Genomic DNA, 14,306 nt, shown 5'->3' with positions numbered 1-14,306 from the left:
TTGTTAAGTCCATAGTAGGCAATATCGGCCGATACCGATCCGGATCGGCCGATACGTATCGGTATCGGCCGAGTCCGATCCGATACCGAGCCGATACTGATGAATTTTCTGTTTTTGGTCCGATTTATGCTGTTTTGGTCCGATTTATGCTGTTTTGGTCCAATACCCAACTACCACGTAGCAGTAAAAGATTTATATATGCTGCCAAGTACCCGTGATTAAATAGAACTCCATATAAAAAGGTTCAAGAAGTAATGATGGCAGCAGTCCTTCAGGAGATGTCGTCCCTAGTACATATGTAGAAAGTCAAAATGAAGATTATGAACCTGATAATCAGCATAGAGAACAACCACGGAACTCTACCTCAGGAATTGAACTAAGAGAAACACGATTTAAAAATATTAATGAACTAACAAGACGTCAAAATGTTAGTTCTTATGATGAGATGTCGAGTACATCAGGGTTTAGTGGGGGGTATAATCAGCCACCATATGCATATAGATATGAAGATGTTAACAATCCTTCATTTGGATCTACAATGTCTTCTTTTTTTAGTTCCGGACAACAATATCCCCATTTTTATTATAATACAGACGGCGATGAAGTGATCCAGCCAGCACGACATAGTTTCTGGCAGTAAAAGAATATGTTTATAGTTTTAATGCTTGTATTATATTGTATTAGTGGATTATTTGATTGTAATCATTTATCTAAACATAAATTATTGAAAAATTAATTTTTATCATTTTTTTCCTATTTTTTTAGTGTAAAACAAGCTTCTGGCAAAAAAGTCCGATTTTCCGATCCCAATCGGCCGATACCGGCCGATACGCCGATCCCGGATCGGTATCGGCCGGGGCCGATCCCGATCCCGATACCGATCCCGATACCGATATTTCCTACTATGGTTAAGTCTACGGTTCTATTATAGTTTTTGCCCGTACATGGGGCGGAGTGTTGGAGATTGTACCAATACCTGAGGAGGAGCACATCGCTACAGATGATGGCTAGAGAGGAATTAGTGAGAGGGGAGGAGGTAAGTTTGGCATCCAATTTCTCCAACTCACATTATACTAAAATTCTGGATAATCATTCATCCAACAAATCCTTATATGGTTTCTACAAACTGTGGTTTATAATATTGCAAGTGTTGTATCTTCATCTAAAGTTTAGTTAAATAAAATAAAGAAGGGGTAGTCAATCCAACATCTGTTAACCAAATCTACTTCACTGTCTCATATGTTTTAAATGAATTGCGAATAGGGGTTGTTACTGATATGATATGCTTGACAGTAAGAAAATCATTTTTTGTGAAATTCTTAATTGTTGTCTATAGAGAAATTCATAGCAATTCTGTCATCTGTGTCCAAATGTCTTTTATGCAACCTCCTCTCTACCAAGAGAGATATTGCAAAAATGTTTACGAGTTGTTCTCCAATTCTTGGGTAATTTCAACTGACTTATGTACTGTTGAATATTGTATAGTTAGATAAGGGTATTTAGGTAAAAGTGTGAATATAATAGTTATAGGGACTAAAGTGTAAGATTGTGTGTGTATATGTAAACAGATCTAAATCAATGAAAAATTCTTCCAGTTTAGAAATCACCGTAACCTTTATGGTATCAGAGCGGGTCTCCGCTGCGTGTGCCGTCCGAGCCGTCTGAGCCGTCTACCTCTGTTGTGCGTTCGCCCAGAGAAGTCCGCAGCACCATCGCCATCGCAGCACCGTGGTCGTAGCACCATCGCTGTGGTCGAGCACGCTGCCGCCAGATCGCGCGCCGCCTCCATCAGATCTCGCGCCAGTGTCTTCCGATCTTGCTCTCTCTCTATCGGGCGATCTTGCTCTCTCTCTCTCTCTCTCTCTGTGTTTACGATTCGTTATTTGATCCCGTTATAAACTGGATTTAAGCAACTGATCGTTGTTTTTCTATTTATTTATTTAAAAAATAAAAATAAATAAAAAAAAAATGGCAGAGGACAGGAGCTTCACTAAATCGTCTCAAGTCATCTCAGTGAGATTGAATGGGGCTGAGAATTATCTGTTGTGGTCAAGACAAATTCTTATGCACCTAAAGGGTCAGAGACTAACCGGATATGTTACCGGTACATCAAAGAAACCCGTAGCTGTGGGAGACGAGAAGTTAGAGGAAAAAGCTGAATTTCAAAAGTGGGAGGCAGACGATGGGCAAGTTATGTCGTGGCTGGTGAATTCGATGGAGGTGAGACTGCAAAATCAGTTTATGATGTTGAACACTGCTCTACAGGTGTGGGATCGAGCAGCAGAGATGTATTCTCAAAAGGGTAATCATGGGCAGATCTATCACCTCCAGTCTAAGTCAGACAGTCTGGTACAGGGAGAAATGGGTGTGACTGAGTATTTCTCAGAATTGAATAATATGTGGGAACAAATGGATTTCTTTGATCCTTTGGCGATGACATGTTCAGCAGATGCACTAGCCTTTACAAACTGGTTGGAGAAAAGAAAGACCTTTCGCTTCCTTGCTGGCCTCAACACTGAGTTCGAGCAGATCCGACAGAGTCTCTGGCAGAGGAATCCTCTACCTGCTCTTCGTGATGCCTTTGCAGTAGCAGTTCAAGAGGAAAGCAGGAGGAAGGCAATGGTATCTTTGCCAGTACAGGAGGGTTCGGCTATGTTCAGCCTGCCACACACAGTATCCTCCCAGGGTGACAAAGTCTGTGATCACTGCAACAGGAAGAATCACACTCGAGAGACTTGCTGGGATTTACACGGAAGACCAACTAGAGGTCGAGGTCGTGATGGTGGCCATGGCAGAGGACAAGGTAGAAGTCGTGGACCAGGACGTGGTGGAGGATACCAAAAGGCGCATATGGCTGACAGCACTAGTACGCCAGGATCAGGCACTGATGATATGGTGACTCAACTGGTGACTCAGCTTGCAGCTCGGTTCTTGTCCACTACCCCAGCTAGCAGTGCCTCATCTACTGCTGCTCCATCTGGGGCTGACGGTTACTCTCTCTCCTCTCTTCTTACCACTGTAGTTAGACCTGTTGGCACTGTTATAAAAGCCCTAATAGCCGAGTCTAGTCCTGATCGATCCTGGATCGTAGACTCTGGGGCATCTAAGCATATGACCCCTGACCCTACAATGTTCAAAACCTATAAGCCTATGTCTGGGAGAGAAAAGGTACAAACAGCCGATGGCTCACTTTGTTCGATTGCAGGAGTTGGGGATGTAACATGTACTCCAGACCTCCAGCTATCGTCGGTCTTTCATGTTCCTAACTTCACTAATAACCTCCTATCAGTTAGTCAACTGGTGGATGATCTTAACTGTGTTGTTTCTCTGTCTCCTACCCATGTTGTGTTGCAGGAGCTGAAGACAGGAAGAGTGATTGGTATTGGCAAGAGGAGTGAAGGCTTGTATCGACTCAAGCAAGGAGGGGAGGTTTTGGATCCACGAGCCTGTTTGGCAGAGACTCCAGAATTGGAGATGGGTTTGCTACATAGCCGTTTAGGGCATATATCTTTTACTGTGCTTGGCAGGTTGTATCCCAAGTTGTACTCTAAGTGTAGCAAGACTAAACTAGTATGTGATGCGTATGAGTTTGCTAAGCACACAATAACAATGTATCCCTCTTTTGGTAATAGAAGTTTTTCTTGCTTTGATATTGTTCATTCTGATGTTTGGGGGCCCTCGAGAATTACTGCTCTATCTGGTTCAAGGTGGTTTGTCACCTTTATTGATTGTTATAGCCGAATGACTTGGCTGTACCTGTTGAAGAGTAAAGAGGGAGTTTTGGAGTGTTTCAAGACTTTTCACAAGATAGTGGAAACCCAATTTGAGAAGAAAGTGAAGGTGTTACGCTCAGATAATGGCACAGAATACACCAACAGGGCAATGCAAGACTTCTTGCGAGGTAATGGTATTATACATCAAACTACATGTGTGAATACACCTGAACAAAATGGTGTTGCAGAAAGGAAGAACAGGCACATCTTGGAAGTGACAAGGTGCCTTCTCTTTGCCATGAATGTTCCGAGGTACCTTTGGGGAGAGGCAGCGCAGACTGCTACATATTTGATCAACAGAATGCCTTTGAGAGCGGTGGACTTCAGTACACCACTTGAAATGCTCACAGGGACCACCTCATTTAAGGTACCTCCCAAAAAGTTTGGTTGTATGTGTTTTGTTCATAACACAACTCCAGGTATTAGTAAACTTGATGCGAAGGCCCACAAATGTGTGTTTGTTGGGTACTCCAGTGGAAAAAAGGGGTATAAATGTTATGACCCTGTGAAAAAGAGGATGCTGGAAAGCATGGATGTGACATTCCGAGAAATAGAACTCTATTTTACTCTCTCCGATGCACAATCCAATACATCTTCAGTCCCATTTCATGATCTTCTTGAGGTGGTCGTCACCCATTCCTCAGACCGAGTTGGTCGAGAGGGGGAGAGTAAGGAATCTGACAAGAGTATAGCCGATGATACTACGATCGGCCTGAGTCCAACAGAGACAGATCCTACGATCGGTCTGAGTCCAACAGAGACAGATATGGACTCAAGCATGAACCATAGCCTACCACCTCCTAATAGGCAGATCAACAAGGTTTACACTCGAAAACCTCGTCATGAGAACGTTGAGCAACCTCCGGTCCAAGGTCAATACCAATTACTTGCTCCTGTCGACGGCTTGCCCACACCACAACCTTCAGGTAACTCAGAGTTACCCTCAGGTACTCCTCTTTTCTCTGATCTCGATCTTCCTATTGCATTGCGCAAAGGAGCTCGGTCAACTGTCCTAAAGAAAGGGGAAGATGCCTCAACATCACATCCTATCTCTCACTATGTCTCATTTGAGACACTTTCCCCGACTTACAAAGCCTTTGTAACCTCCTTACACTCTAACTCTGTTCCATGTGATTGGAGGAAAGCAATGCAGGACCCAAAGTGGAAGAAGGCAATGTTCGAGGAGATGAGAGCATTAGTCAAGAATGACACCTGGGATATGGTCCCTAGACCGTCCAACAAGAACACGGTAGGATGCAAGAGGGTATACTCGACAAAATATACTCCAGAGGGAAAGGTGGACAGATTCAAGGCCAGATTGGTGGCGAAGGGCTACACACAGACATATGGTGTGGATTATGAGGAGACCTTTGCTCCAGTGGCTAAAATGAATACTGTTAGAACCCTCATCTCGTGTGCGGTAAACTTTGGGTGGGATTTGTGTCAGCTGGATGTTAAAAATGCATTTCTTCATGGTGACCTAAAGGAAGAGGTATATATGGAGATCCCACCTGGTTTTGACAATGAACAACTGAAGGGTAAAGTGTGTCGTCTGAAGCGCTCCCTGTACAGGTTGAAACAGTCACCACGAGCCTGGTTTGACAGGTTTTCTATGGCAATGAAGAAACTAGGCTATCAGCAAAGCAGTGCTGATCACACTATGTTCATCCAAAGGAAAGGAGAGAAGATTTGCATTCTGGTTGTATATGTGGATGATATAGTATTAACAGGTAATGATCCTGTTGAGATGAAGAGGCTTAAGGCCAGCTTAGCCACAGAGTTTGAGATGAAAGACCTGGGTGAATTGCGCTACTTTCTAGGCATTGAGGTTGCTCGTTCAACAAAAGGGGTAGTTCTCTCACAGCAAAAGTATGTTCTAGATCTGCTGAGAGACACTGGGATGCTTGGGTGTCGACCTGTCAATACACCCATAGACCCTAATAATAAGCTGAAGGGAGAAATAGGTGATCAAGTAGATAGAGGACAGTATCAGCGCCTAGTAGGCAGACTAATCTACTTGGCACATACTCGACCCGACATTGCATACGCTATGAGCGTAGTGAGCAGATATATGCACGACCCTAGAGTTCCACATCATGAGGCCGTGTATCAGATCCTGAGGTATCTCAAGAGTTGTCCAGGAAAAGGTGTGCTATTCAGTAAGAATGGGCACACTAGGATTGAAGTATATACAGATGCCGATTGGGCAGGGTGTCTTGATGATAGGAAGTCAACTTCAGGCTACTGTTCATTTGTTGGGGGTAATCTGGTTTCTTGGCGAAGCAAGAAGCAGAATGTGGTAGCAAGGTCCACTGCAGAGGCTGAGTATAGAGCCATGGCCCAAGGTGTGAGTGAAGGGTTGTGGTTACGAAGAGTGTTATCGGAGTTGGGGTTGTTGGAGAACAAACCCATAATGTTGTACTGTGACAACAAGGCGGCTATAAACATAGCAAACAACCCAGTACAACATGATAGAACTAAACATGTGGAGATTGACCGACACTTTATCAAGGATAAACTTGACGAGAGCATTATATGTATGCCTTTCGTTCGAACCAAGGAGCAAATCGCTGATATCTTCACAAAAGGGTTGAGTGTCACGGACTTCTCCAATGTAATAGGCAAGATGAGCATGATCAATATCTATGCATCATCTTGAGGGGGAGTGTTGAATATTGTATAGTTAGATAAGGGTATTTAGGTAAAAGTGTGAATATAATAGTTATAGGTACTAAAGTGTAAGATTGTGTGTGTATATGTAAACAGATCTAAATCAATGAAAAATTCTTCCAGTTTAGAAATCACCGTAACCTTTATGTACCTTTGTAGGAAGCTTTAGCATTTGTAAGAACCGCTGCTGGCATGAAAGATTATCTCTGTTTTTTTTTTTTTTTTTTTTTTTCTTTTTTGAAAAACTTGATAGTGATTAATTATCAAATTAAGTTGGCATAAAAGATTATAAGTTAGATGGAAACACTGATGTAATTCAAGATCCTAATATAACTAAACTATAACTTTTGTATAATTTCATGTACGTATTTTTATATCTTATCTTTATATATTTTTTCACTGTGTTGTTCTTCCTATGTACTTGCTTATTCAAAATTTCTATACGCTTCTCCATCAGCCTCAACTGGTGCCGAAGCAATGCGAGGTTCACCGCTAGTTCAGTTAAATCTTTTAACAAAGTTTATAATAGTTCAAAATATAATTAAGCTATATGGTACAATTCACAACACTAGGAATTAGATTGAGACCAGTAGTCGATCTTCTGCATAATTTTTCTTGAACCAAAATATGTAGCAAGCTGTTGCTTTTACTTGGTAGTTGGTATCATGTCGCTTTAACTCTACACTCGATCTGTTTTATATTTTGGTACTTGTAGTGTGCCTCAAAAATCAAAATCTTGCAAAGACTTTTTTTTTTTTTTGAAAACTAGACAAAGGCTGTCTAGGTGTTACAACTTTCACACATGCTCTATACAGCCATGTTCTCTAGCATACCTAAAACTAGAATACACCTAACAATTTTCATTCCACAGCTTTGCCTCTTGCAATATTGCACTTGCCAGCAATTCCGGTTGCATCCTTTTCCCTCTAAAAATCACATCACATCTTTGTTTCCATATAAACCAGCACGCACACATCATCAAAGATGGTCCTTTTGCCTCCCAGGATCCTGGTCTATCGGGCCTTCCCTTTATTGACCGAAGCCAAATTGCATCAATATCCTGACCCATTACCAGTATGTTATAACCTATTAAGAAACTCAGCCTTCTCCATACTCTCATCGCATAAGAGCATCTAAACAACAGATGCAGGGCTGTCTCCATATAAATCTTGCAAAGACTTAGACTCGTTTTGGTCCCACTAGTCAAAAAAACATCCTGCATTCTGCTTCCTTTCCATTCATATTTTTCTTTGTTTTTGGTGGACGTATACGCTTCCTATCTTTGACCAGAGAAAATTATGTTAAAACTGTAGCATTTCTGTCCACTTAAAACCACAAGGAGACATTACAAAGACCATGTGCTACCTACTTAAGTCAAGTCGACCTCTCATGGAGTCCGGCTTCTCAATTTAAAATTCTGTCATGTATTTCGTAACAAATCATTAACAACGGAATACGAGCATTATTATTGATCCGATCCGTCTTAAAGGGTACAAAAATATTATCATGTATTAACGAAAATCATGAGTATGTTTTTATGGTTATCTAAGGATGACTATGAAAATATTAGAAAATTATTGGCAAATAATCATATACAATGACCATGTGCATTTGTCACTAGACCATATAGACTGCTTCTTACATGCATTATGTTATTTTTCATAAGACGAGAGAAAAGAGAATAAGAAAACAACTTATTATTGCAATCTTATATTTAGCTTTACATGTGACTAGAACTACTAAGTATTAACCGCTAACTTCTAGTCTATTAATTACAACTAGCCGTTAATATTTAAATCTACTAGCTGTTATAATTTTTAATAGTCCCCCACAAGTTAAGAATGCATATGTTGCACAATTCTAGCTTACTTGTAATTTTCTCAAATGGATCTGAATCTAAGCCTTTGGTGAAGATATGTGCGAGTTGATTTTCATTTTTTACGTATGGTATTTCAATTTCTTTTGCTTAAACTTTTTCTCTAATAAAATAACAATTCACTTCTATATATTTTTTGTTCACTTCTATTACAATACAAATGTCTGACAAGTTTCATTTTGTAATTAATTAGAAACTTAATTATTAAAAAATCACATTAACATATATATGTCTCAGTACAATTCACAATTGTGTATTTCATCCATCACTTTCTCATTTTTTTTTTTCTCTCCTTGAGTTTTTTTGAGTCTATTCTTATACTGACGTTGCATACTTGCATTTTTTGCAAATACAAGTATCACAGAAATACTAACAACAATATATAAATTGAAATTAAAAAAAAAATGAAATATACAGAAAATTTTCATTCTTACTCATCATCATGATCTATGCTATTGTATGACTTTGAATCTTGCTCAGCAATGTTAGAATCTTTTGTAGATGCCGTCTTTCTAGTAAACTTTAAGGGAGGTATTGTGCTTGGGAAGATAACATCTTTCTTCTAAACTACTAAGAAATATTGGTGTAATAGTAGGCTTTTAAACTTATTGGAAATTTGGAATTATTAGAAAGCGGGGAATACCTTAATGGTTAATTAAGTTTTACTTTGTTTTTCAAGATAAAGAGTTGGTAGTTGGACTGTTGGAGGATAATAAATTAATGCTAATTAAGAATTTAAAATATATAATATATATAATTACCCAATCGGGTAATGGGTATGAAATATGCTTTATTTGTATCCTTATCCGTTTTGATAACGGAAAAAAATCTTTACATGTATCCATATCCGATAAATTTACTAAAAATTTTTTTTACCCATACCAGTCTTATTGGATACGGTACGGGTCGAACGGATAAAAGGGTGCCATTGACACCCCTAGTGGGGATCTAAGGTGGGACCCAGATGAGAGGTGAAATATTATAAGAACAAAATAGAAAGTGGGAAAAGACAGCTGGTTCGCACAGGGAGAGCTTTAAATATTTCCTGTTGGCTGCTCAAGTGTCTGCGCACGCGAGTAAATCGGTATGTTCATTATATTCAGTTTTGAAAACTTTAAAACCGAACCGAATCAGAATATTCAGTCGGTTTTAAAAAATAAACCAGATCCATTAAATCAAGAAAACCAAACCGTTTAGTTCAATTTAAATCAGTTTGGTTTAAAACCTGATTAAACCGGATCCGATGAACACCCCTAATTCTGAATGCCTTTAGAAAAGAGTAAGAAAAGAAAGTCAGTGCCCGATAAGACCTCCAGAATCTAGAAAAAGAAATTAATCTTCTGAGATTTACACTGAAAATTTAGAATTTCAAAATCTATGGAATTGGTTTTACAAATTAACTAGGTAATTAATTTTGACAACAAATGGGAATTGTGGATAAAATTTTCTGGTCCCGCGGGCCCACAATAATTTCTCTAGCACACAAGCCTCCGTAAATTAATTACTAATTGATCCTTCCTCTGACGTAAAGAGTTTGCGTCAGCTTCCTTGGGTTTATATTTGTCATGCTTTTTCTATCCTTGGATTTATATTATGGGAAAAATTTCCACTATACCAATACAAACGTTAAAATAGCCAATTTCTGTATGAAAAAACTATAATATCTAATATCCCATTAAAACTTAATATTATTTTTTCTATTCCATTTTATTTATTTAATTATTTTTAAAATAAAATTGACAAATATACCCTCCTCTCTTCCCTCTCTTTCTTCTTCACTGTATACACAAATTTAAAGAGGTGTATCGACCTGATGAGGTATGAGTTAACTTTGCCCCAAGTCTACAATGTCTATTTTAAGTGCATGGACCTATTTACTTTTAAATTTTTTGTAAAAAATATTCTACATATACTCGGAAAAATTGGTAGGACTCCTTGTATTGTTAAATTGATTTGTTTAGTATTTTTTTTCATAGTAGGAATTATCGGCCGATACCGATCCGGATCGGCCGGTACGTTTCGGTATCAGCCGACACCGATCTGATACTGAGCCGATACTCACGGATTTTCTGTTTTTCGTCCAATTTCTGCTATTTTGGTCCAATTCTGGTCATTATTCATCTGAAAACTTGAATTCGTAATTGATTAAATAGAGTATAAACTATGTACATGCTGATAACTCGTCACATTCATTGATTAAATATAGTATCAAGTATCAACTATGCTGAAATAGGGAAATATGAACCCGTGATTAAAGCTGTTAATAATATTTCATTTGGTTCTACAATGTCTTCTGTTTTTGTTCCGGACAACAATATCCTCATTTTTATCATAATACAAACGACGATAAAATGATCCAGCCAACACAACATAGTTTCTGGCAGTGAAAGATTGTGTTTATAATTTTAATGCTTGTATTATATTGTATTAGTGGATTATTTGATTGTAATTATTTATCTAAACATAAATTATTGACAAATTAATTTTTTTTATCAATTTTTTCCTACTTTTTAGTGTAAAAAAAGCTTATGGCCAAAAAGTCCGATTTTCCGATCCGAATCGGCTGAAACCGGCTGATACCCCGATCCTGTATCCATGGTTCCGAAAATCGGCCGATTCCGAGTTGACTCGGCCGAGTCGACTCGGAATCGGCGGTGTCCGGGCCGAGTTTTACCCGATTCTCGCACCCGTGCGAGTTTCTCAGGAAAACTCGGATGAACAGTGCCGACTCGGCCGAGTTTTTCGATTTTCAGGCCGAGTCAAGCCGAGTCAGGCCGAGTTGAGCCGATTTAAAGCAAAAAATTTCAATTCTCACTAACCTGGACTGTGCTGTGCCATTCGAGTTTCATGGGGGAGTCTCAATCGTAGAAGAAATGAGAAGAAATGAGAAAGACGGAGGAGAAGCTGTGCCATTCGATTGCCATTCAATTTGAGTGAAAGGCGGAGGAGAAGAAATGAGAAAGGGGAAGAGTGCGTAAGGAGAAGAAATGAGAAAGCCAGAAAGGGGAGAGTGCGCAGGAAGGAGAAGGATCTGGATTTGAGGAAAATTACAAAAAAACCCAGATTTTGAGAGGTTACATCTGAGCTGTTAGGCAATTCCACCCGACCAAGCCCAAATTTACATATATTTTCAGAGGTTACATTTCTGAAAGGCCCTTAGGCATTTTGAGAGGTTACAAAAAAGTCCTCAACTTTACATATATATATATATATATATATATTTTTTAGTGAAAAGTCCTTAGGCATGTATTAATTTATCACAAAAAAGTTCAAATTTTGAGAGGTTACATCTCAGCTACTATAGAAAGAAACTGAGTAAAAAAACAGAGAGAAAGAAATCTAGTACCGACCCCATGCATCAATTTGATTTAATGCATTCACAAAAAAGGATGGTTAAATCAAAGACAATTAGTAGTGCGTTGCTACTGTTCTTTTTTTTTTCATTTGACACTACATTAATGTCTTCATTTTTTGACTCTGTACAACAATATTCTCATCTGTATTTTAATACAGAGGATAATAAGATGATCCAGCCAGCTCGGCATAGCTTCTGGCAATAAAAGCGTGTTCTATTTGTAATGTTTGTAATACATTATATAATTAATAAATTATGTGAGTGTAATATTGTCTTAATTAACATTGTTTTTTTACAAATTATTTTTATCAAATTTTTCCTATTTTTTGGCTACAAAACAAGGGTTCTGCCAAAAAAATCCGAATTACCGATCCGATTCTTCCGATTCCGGCCGATTCATCCGATTCTGATTCGGCGGTCAAAAATCCGATTCCGATTCCGAGTTTCAGAACCTTGCCCGTATCGGTATCGGCCGGGACCGATCCCAATCCCGATACCGATTATTCCAACTATGATTTTTTTTTCTCATTTATACTTGAACCAGCAAAAAAGAGTCATCTGGTGCAGTGTAACAAGTAACTGATACAATGTACCAGTAGGACGGATACAGTGTTCCGGTTTGAATTTTATCTTTTGTTGTTTTTCTAGTTATCAATTGGGGCACGTGAGCGATTTTACATTGAGTATATTTTGAATTTATAAAGTGAATTTAAGCGATTACAATTGAACCAACCGCCTTTTTTTTACCAGTATATGAATTGTCTTTTTTAATTGAAGTATACTTTGACTTCAAACTATTAATCATTTTTATTCCTTAAATAACAAAAAAAAATTAAATAAATAAAAGGGATATAAGAAATAATATTGAGTTTTGATGAAGATATTGGATATTATGGTATTTTTAAAAGGAAATTGGTTATTTTGAAAATTTGCATGGGTACACTAGAAAATTTTCCTTATCTTATCTTCTTTATGTTCGATTCGTACTCTCCACAAAAAAAGGGAATAAACCATCAGCCACTAAAATACTATCCATGAGCAGAAATTTTTGTCCGTAATAAATATACATTCCCAATAGGAGCTTGATATAATATTCCATTCGATGTTTGTCTAGAAAAACAAATTCACTGATCAAACCAAGCCAAACTATCCACTCAATTTGAGTTCTAAACTGCAAACAGATAAACAACTTCTAAGTTATTAAGAAGAATCCACCAAAGCCACCAGAAAAATTGAAGCCATGAATATTACAGACTAAAAATATTCTTGCACGATCAATCTCGGAGCTGAGATCTTAATGGTTATCACCTCCTCCATCATAGCAATATCAGTACTGTCTATTTGTATGTCCTTCCGTTTTCGAATTGATAGAACAAATTACCAAAAAACAAGCCTCTTCATATCTTCGGCTTATGCCCCTTTCCTCCCACTGATGTCCTATGTGTTCTCGCAAGTCAAGCAATATAAGCAAGAAGGAAGAGCTCAAGTTATTCTCATTTGGATGGTGCTCATCGAGTCCATCGCTATACTTAATGATCCCGTCTTCACTTGGAGATTAGGAAAGTCGGCCGAGCAATTGGCCCGATTATTATGGGTGGGTTTTCTTGTCTACAGCTATGCTGCTCTATATGAAATCAGGATGAGACTCTTTCTCCTCTGTATTTATGTTGCTGCTTATGAGGTCCTGAAGGCGATTATGTTCTACACAGCCAAGAACTCCTACCTAATAGGAAAGAACACCAATTTAATACACAATCACGTGAAAAGAATTATGCTCCAAGATGATCTTCATACAACACCAATCAGCACTAGATTTTGTACAAAAAGACCTAATTGACTATATTGGCAGCAATCGAGATATTCAAACAGGCCGCAATCTAAACAAAAAATCAATTGAGAGGGTATTTAGCATTATCCAAGTAGAGCTAATTAATGTTCGTTTCTGATTTTTTGCACATCAAGGTACCTCTTTATAATTATTTTCACTGGTTTAATCTAGTGGATGCGATTGGTGGTGTCATCGTTTCTTACATTGGGTCTCATCTTGAATCAAACATTATTGATTGGAGTTCTTCATGGAAATCTTTTGAGTCACTAGAAGCATTGAATCAATGTTTTTTTAATGTTTTTAGAAAAGGTCCAAATGTGGCAGAAATTTTCTCTTCTCTTGATGTAGCCATCACAATGTTTCTGGTTTTTGCATGCACGTACATCCAATTACCAGGAGTGATAACAGCTATTGGTTCTAAACGCTGGCAAAATTTTGATTTTGCTAAAGAGTACATTAAAGACCCTGCCAAGTGGAACAGATCTTACCGCCTACTGGCACGTTCTTATTTAAAGAAACTACATTATTGTCTTGCAAATTGTATGAAGAAGTTGTCACGAAAAGTACGAGGAAAGAATTTCAAGGGACCTACATTTTATTCCTCTGTTCTTGATTTGAAACCGGAGACTATCTTGTTTTTTATAAAAGTTGATGTATCAATTTTTGCATGCCTTCCAAAGTGGATCAGAAGAATAATACCAAGATCATCCCCAACTGTATTTCACAGTACTGATGCAAAAGAAGCTATACTAAGATCCTTGAGAAACAATGGTGGTCGACTCACCAATGGAGAGACTTCACTAA

This window comes from Carex rostrata, chromosome 35 (assembly GCF_964058835.1).
Source record: "Carex rostrata chromosome 35, lpCarRost1.2, whole genome shotgun sequence".
Classification (NCBI taxonomy): Eukaryota; Viridiplantae; Streptophyta; class Magnoliopsida; order Poales; family Cyperaceae; genus Carex; species Carex rostrata.
The sequence above is the reverse complement of the archived record's forward strand: the minus strand, read 5'-3'. Positions refer to the sequence as shown.